The following is a 7,405-nucleotide window of genomic DNA, read 5'->3' as shown; positions in this document are numbered from 1 at the left end:
TTTGAGATGAAGTATTGGTCTGTCACCCAGACTAGAGTGCAGTGGCATGGTCTTGACTCACTGCAACCTCTGCCTCCCGGGTTCAAGCCATTCTCCTGCCTCAGCCTCCCAAGTAGCTGGGACTACAGGCGGGCACCACCATGCCCGGTTATTTTTTGTATTTTTAGTAGAGACGGGGTTTCAACATGTCGGCCTGGCCAGTCTCCAACTCCTGACCTCAGGTGATCTGCCCGCCTGGGCCTCAAAGTGTTGGGATTACAGATGTGAGCCACTATGCCCGGCCTTTTTTTTTTTTTTTTTGGTGGAGTTTCGCTCTTGTTGCCCAGGCTGGAGTGCAATGGCATGATCTCAGCTCACCACAACCTCTGCCTCCCGGGTTCAAGTGATTCTCCTGCCTCAGCCTCCCGAGTAGCTGGGATCCAGGCATGCACCACCACGCCTGGCTACTTTTTGTATTTTTGGTAGAGACGGAGTTTTTCAGTGTCAGTCAGGCTGGTCTCAAACTCCTGACCTCAGGTGATCCGACTGTCTCGACCTCCCAAAGTGCTGGGATTACAGGCGTGAGCCACTGCACCGGGTTCGACTTCACCTCTTTAATAAGCACTCACCCTGTGCTAGACAACGGACATTCTGTGTTGTGTTTATTGTTTACTGCCTGTCCCTCTGTGTCAGCTTCCTGAGGCAGTGACTTTGCTCATCCTTGTCCCTGCTATATCTCCGGTGCCCAACTCAGTGTGTAGCACAGGGTAAGTACTCAGGAAAGAGTTGTGGAGTATACATTTTGCGGAAGGGGAAACTGAATCTCAGGGAAGGAAGACGATTTGCTCGAGGCCACATGAAAATTAGAAATCAGAACAGGGATTTGAGCAGGGTCCGTGGCTCCGAGACCGAGGCTCCTCTCTGGGTGACTCTTCCCTGGATTCTGGCCTCATTTGGACCCCCAGGGCCCCCAACCTGAGCCTGGGGCAGAGCTGGGACCCAGGTGGGCGAGGCTGAGCTGCTAGCTGAGAGTCGCCAGCAGAGAGCGCTGTCTACACGTGTCTGGGTGCAAGGAGGCACCAGTAGGGCTGAGCCAGGGGAGAAAGAGGGAGCAGCGGGTAGTGGGGTGGTGGGGTGGTGGGGCGACAGGATGGGCAGGAGACTGAGGCAGGGGGGCTGTGGGAACCTGCAGGAGAACTTTTCCAGCTGGATGAAAGCAGGTTTCCCAGGAGTTTATTTTTTAACTGTATGCTGAAAAATAAATGGGAGGTGGCGTTTGAGATAGCCAAGTGTGTTCCAGGTGGAGGGAACAGCATGTGCGAAGGCCCAGAGCCAGCCTCCGGATCTTTTCAGTATGCATCTTGGTCAGGGGACGATGGTCGGCCAGGGCATGTGCATGGCTGCCTGGAGTCCTGTAGCCCTGGCCTTGGTGAGTCTTCGGGCACAGATGGAGGGGTAAAGGAGGTACTCCTGCCGAAATTTAATTATGCCCAGGCGTGGTATCCCAGCACCTTGGGAGGCCAAGGTGAGAGGATTGCTTGAGGCCAGGAGTTCGAGACCAGCCTGGGCAACATAGTGAGATGTGATCTCTACAAAAAGTTTAAAAATTAGCCAGACGTGGTGGCATACACTTATAGTCCCAGCTACTCTGGAGGCTGAGGTGGAAGGATCATGTGAGCACAAGAAGTGGAGGCTGCAGTGAGCTGAAGGGGCCACTGCACTCCAGCCTGGGTGACAGAGCAAGACCGTGCCTAAAAAACAACCAAAATAAGTAAATCCCCTAGTCTCAGGTATTCTGTTAGAGCAATACGAAACACACTAAGACACTAAGACAGGGAGGAAGGGGCCGGGTGGGCTCCCACAGTCCTGTCCAGTCACTGGGCCTGTGCAGCACAGCACTTCCCGGGTGCATCAGCACGGAGCCTCTCCTGAGTGCTGCTGCCATCTGTCCTCCAGTTATGAAGGGAACAAGAGACCCAGAAGGGGTGGGGTCGGCCATGGTCTCCCTTGCTCACAGCCCTGGGCTGGAGCCCTTGTACAGAGCTGCCTCCTGGTCAGCCAGGAAAGGCTCACTGGAGGAGGAGGGGTAGGTCAGGCCTCTTCCCAGCCTCAGAACAGGATATGTGTGGGGGATGTTGGTGTCTTCTACACTGGGGCCTGCCCACCTTGTTCCCCCAATGTTCCTCCATCCTGCTCTGAGTGCTGTGCAGAGGACCCTGGACTATGGGGTTCATCCTTCCCTAGGGAGCTTTCAAGGGCCCACACAGCCCACTCTCCACACCCCATGGAGGCGCAATGATAGCACAATTACCGGCACTGTTAACCTGCTGGAGTTGGAACCTGGAGTCCTGGAAGGTCAGAGATCAAGCTGGGGGGCTGAGGGGACTGCCTGCACTGGCCACTGCAGTGCAGAGAAGGTGAGGTGACCTCAATCTGAGAGACTGGAGAACAGGGCCGGGTGAGGGTGCATGGGAACTGGGTGGGTGGGTACTGGGTGGATGGGGACTGGGTAGATGGATACTGGGTGGATGGGGACTGGGTAGATGGGTACTGGGTGGATGGGGACTGGGTGGATGGGGACTAGGTGAATGGATACTGGGTGGATGGGGACTGGGTAGATGGATACTGGGTGGATGGGGACTGGGTGGATGGAGACTAGGTGGATAGGGACTGGGTGGATGGAGACTGGGTGGATGGAGACTGGGTGAATGGAGACTGGGTGGATGGGGACTGGGTGGATGGAGACCGGGTAGATGGATACTGGGTGAATGGGGACTGGGTGTTTTTGAGACAGAGTCTCGCTCTGTCACCCAGACTGGAGAGCAGTGGGGCTATCTCGGCTCAGTACAACCTCTGCCTCCTGGGTTCAAGCGATTCTCCTGCCTCAGCCTCCTGAGTAGCTGGCATTACAGGCACCCGCCACCTCGCCCGGTTAATATTTTTGTATTTTTTTTTTTTACTAGAGACAGGGTTTCACCATGTTGGCCAGGCTGGTTTCAAACTCCTGACCTTGAGTAATCCACCCACTTCAGCCTCCCAAAGTGCTAAGATTACAGGCCTGAGCCACCGAGCCCAGGTGTTTGTTTTCTGATACAGGGTCTCACTCTGTCGCCCAGACTAGAGTGCAGTGGTGCTATCATAGCTCATTGCAGCCTCAATCTCCTGGGCTCAAGTGATCCTCCCACTTCAGCCTCCTGAGTAGCTGGGACTACAGGTGCACATTGCCATGCCTGCCTAGCTTTTTATTTTGTAGGGATGGGGTTTCGCCATGTTACCATGGTCTTGAACTCCTAAGCTCAAGTGATCCACCCACCTCGGCCTCCCAAAGTACTGGGATTAGAGGCATGAGCCAACGTGCCCAGCCTGAATGGCCGCTTTTGATGGAGCACTTACTATGTGTCACTAAACCCCTCTGAACCTCAGTTTCCTCCTTTGTAGTGTGGGACTTGTTCAAGGACTCACTGCTGGCTTTGGGGAGCACAGAGAGAACCTAGGTCTTTGTGATTCCGAAGTCTAGGTTCTTCCATCTGCAACTGCCCTTTCCAGAATTGGTCCTACCCCAAGGGGATCAGTCAGGTGATGTGAGATCCTGCTCGGGGCTGTGGAAAGGGAATGGGGGCCAGGCACGGTGGCTCAAGCCTGTAATCCCAGCACTTTGGGAGGCTGAGATGGGTGAATTATGAGGTCAGGAGATTGAGACCATCCTGGCTAACACGGTGAAACCCCGTCTCTACTAAAAAAATACAAAAAACTAGCTGGGTGAGGTGGTGGGCGCCTGTAGTCCCAGCTACTTGGGAGGTTGAGGCAGGAAAATGGCGTAAACCCAGTAGGCGGAGCTTGCAGTGAGCTGAGATCTGGCCACTGCAGTCCAGCCTGGGCGACAGAGCGAGACTCCATCTCAAAAAAAAAAAAAAAAAAAAAAAGAAAGGGAATGGGAAGTCAAGGCACCCTGCCTGGTCCCATGCTGATCCACCTGGGGTACCCATCTGAGAAACAGGGGTGGGGGGGACCAGACTGGATGATGCAAATGGCATGTGGCATTGACCCTCACCCTGACCACGGCCTCCAGGTGGGCAGAGTGCACTCCCTGTCTCTTGACTCTGGGCTCAGCCATGTAACTTGCTTTGGTCAAAGGGATGGCAGTGGATATAACAAGACCAAAGGTTTGAGGTGCGCTTCCACAGTGGGGCTGTCTTCTTGTGCTTCTGCTATGAGAAGATCGTCCCCCTGCATGGCTGCCGGCCCTTCAGCCTCGCCCCACCAAGAGACACATGGAACAGCCGGAGCCCAGCCTAGAGCCTGTATCCCAGCCTAGCCTGAGGCAGAGCCACCCAGCCAAGACCAACTGACCCTCAGCTAACCTGTAGATGCATAAGGGGGAATTCAATGATTGTTCTAAGCCACTGAGTTTTGGGGTTGTTTGTTATGTGGCATTATTGCAGTGATAGCTAATACAAGCCTGACATCACTGTACAACTCTTGGACTCTGAGCTGCATTTACGTCCTGAATCCACCACTTACTGAGAATCAGGTCTTTATTATTATTATTAATTTTACTCCATCAAGTTCAAGTTTTCCATAAGAGACATAGATAACGTAAAGGTCAAAATTTTGGGGCAACAAAACAGAGATAACTACAAAATCTCTGGCAAACAATAGTTGCTACCTTTGCACCAAGCTGAGCTCTCAGCTTCCTGACAGGCATGGCAAAGAGAGGAAGAAGATGCACTATTCATATGCTGGGGAGCATCCAGGTCCCACGGGCTGCATTCCACGGGCTGGTGACCTCCCCACTGGGGCCCTCTTCACATTGCTGTGGGATATCAGCATAATCTTTTCCCCAGCTTTCTTCCTTCCAGACCCTGCTCCAGTGTTACCTCAACTTGAAGCCTTCCTGGCTCACAGCATATTGCCTCAGTCACTCATTAGTTCATCCCGTATCTACTGGCATCAACCTATGTTGTGCTTAGAAAAGATGTATCAAGGCCAGGCACGGTGGCTCATGCCTGTAATCCCAGCACTTTGTGAGTCCAAGGCAGGTGTATCATGAGATCAAGAGATCAAGACCATCCTGGCCAACATGGTGAAACTCCGTGTCTACTAAAAAAATACAAAAAAATTAGCCGGGCGTGGTAGTGAGCGCCAGTAGTTCCAGCTACTTGGGAGGCTGAGGTGGGAGAATCACTTGAACCCGGAGGTGGAGCTTGCAGTGAGCCGAGATTGTGCCACTGCACTCCAGCCTGGCAACAGAGCGAGAGGCTGGGCACTGTGGCTCATGCCTGTAATCCTAGCACTTTGGGAGACCAAGGCGGATGGATTGCCTGAGCTCAGGAGTTCAAGACTAGTCTGGGCAACATGGTGAAACTCCCATCTCTACTAAAATACAAAAGAAATTAGCTGGGCATGGCGGCGTCCGCCTGTAGTCCCAGCTACTTGGGAGGCTGAAGCAGGAGAATGGCTTGAACCCAGGAGGCAGAGGTTGCAGTGAGCCGAGATCACATCCCTGCATTCCAGCCTCGGTGACAGAGCAAGACTCCATCTCTAAAAAAATAAAAAGAAAAAAGAAAAGAAAAGATGTATTGAGTGAATAATGAATAAATGAGTGAATAAGGAAATGAATTTACAGATGGGAGAGTGAATTAATGAAGTTACAAGCAAGTACATGGAAGAAAGCGTTTGTTTGCATGAGTCTGAAGAGCAGAGTTACTTAGGGGAAGGAGCCCTAAGTGGAGGCACTGGTGTTTGAGGTGGTCTGGCCTATACATTTGTAAAGAATGCTTGAGAAGTTTCTTGAGGGGTTCTGGGAGCTGAGGACCACATCAGAATTCTAGCTGAGAACAATTTGTTAGCTGTCACAGCGCAAGGCATGGTGGTTGAACTCAAATGCCGCCCAGGAGATGACAGGGACACTTTCCACCTAGTTCAGGAACATAGGCTAAGGCACTTCAGGGAGTTTTTGTTTGTTTGTTTGTTTTTAATTTTTTTGAGATAAGGCCTCACTCCGTCACCCAGGCTGACTGCAGTGATGCGATCTTGACTCATTGCAGCCTGGAACTCCTGGGCTCAAGGGATTCTCCTACCTCAGACTCCTGAGTAGCTGGGATCACAGGCTTGCCCCACTATGCCCGGCTAATTTTTAAATTTTTTTCTAGAGAGGGGGTCTTGCTTTGTTGCCCAGGCTGCTCTCAAACTCCTGGCCTCAAGTGGTCCTTCCACCTCGGCCTCCTAAAGCGCTCCGATTACAGGCATGAACCACTGTGCCCAGGTGGGGAGTATTCTTATGTCCCCAAAATGCAGGATCTGCCTCCAGTTGATTTATCTTTAGTGAATAAGGATGAAAATGCCATCTATTTCCTGGAACATTCTCTTGGCCTTCAACCAAAAATGGTTAAAACAGATCTTGAAGAAGAGCTAGTTAAGTGGGGCAAAATGGGAGCCTGTGGTCACGAAGAAGGCAGCGTCCTTGGGATACAGAGATGAGAGTATTGTGGTACTACAGAAGGACTGTAGGAGCCCACAAGAAAGAAATGGCCCTAGTGAATGCGCTGACTGTTAATCTACATCTTCTACTGTTATCCAGGGTCTCACTCTGTTGTCCAGGCTGGAGTGCAATGGCACAATCACAGCTCACTGCAGCCTCAACTTCCCTGGCTCAGGTGATCCTCCCATCTTAGCCTCTCAGGTAGCTGGGACTACAGGCACACACCACCACGCCAGACTAATTTTTGTATTTTTTTTTTTTTAGAGAGATGGGGTCTTGCTGTGTTGCACAGGCTAGTCTTGAACTCCTTGGATTACAGGAGTGAGTCACCGCGCCCAGCCTTAGTCCAGTTATTGTTTCAGCCTATACCAAACAGTATAAAATTCTTATAGAAGCCAAAGCTTTCTCTTTTAATCATTATACTATTGAGTCACAGCTACAACTCCATGGAGTTAATATTGAGGAAAGTGGGGATTATAAAGCCAAGAGGGGGGAAGAAACCTTAAGAATAAAGGATATCAGCCAGGCACAGTGGCTCAAGCCTGTAATCCCAGCACTTTAGAGGCCAAGGCAGGCGGATCAACAGAGGTCAGGAGTTTGAGACCAGCCTGGCCAACACCGTGAAACCCCGTCTCTACTAAAAATACAAAAATTAGCCATGCACGGTGGCAGGTGCCTGTAATCCCAGCTACTCTGGAGGCTGAGGCAAGAGAATCGCTTGAACGTGGGAGGCAGAGGTTGCAGTGAGCTGAGATGTGCCATTGCACTCCAGCCTGGGGGGACAAGAGCGAGACTTCATCTCACAAAAAAAAAAAAAAAAGAATAAAGGATATCAGCTGGGCGTGGTGGCTCTGGTGGCTCACACCTGTAATCGAGGCACTTTGGGAGGCCAAGATGGGCGGATCACTTGAGGTCAGGAGTTTGAGACCAACCTGGCCAACATGG

The 7,405-nt window shown here is 51.8% G+C and overlaps 1 pseudogene; it reads left to right on the top strand.

Moving 5' to 3' along the window:
- Positions 1–1,354: 1,354 nt before the first annotated feature.
- The window catches only part of LOC116418406, a 15,958-nt pseudogene continuing 9,907 nt past the window's right edge, over positions 1,355–7,405 (top strand).

The sequence above is a fragment of the Piliocolobus tephrosceles genome, chromosome 16, assembly GCF_002776525.5.
Source record: "Piliocolobus tephrosceles isolate RC106 chromosome 16, ASM277652v3, whole genome shotgun sequence".
Lineage (NCBI taxonomy): Eukaryota > Metazoa > Chordata > Mammalia > Primates > Cercopithecidae > Piliocolobus > Piliocolobus tephrosceles.
This window is presented reverse-complemented; position numbering and strand designations above follow the sequence as displayed.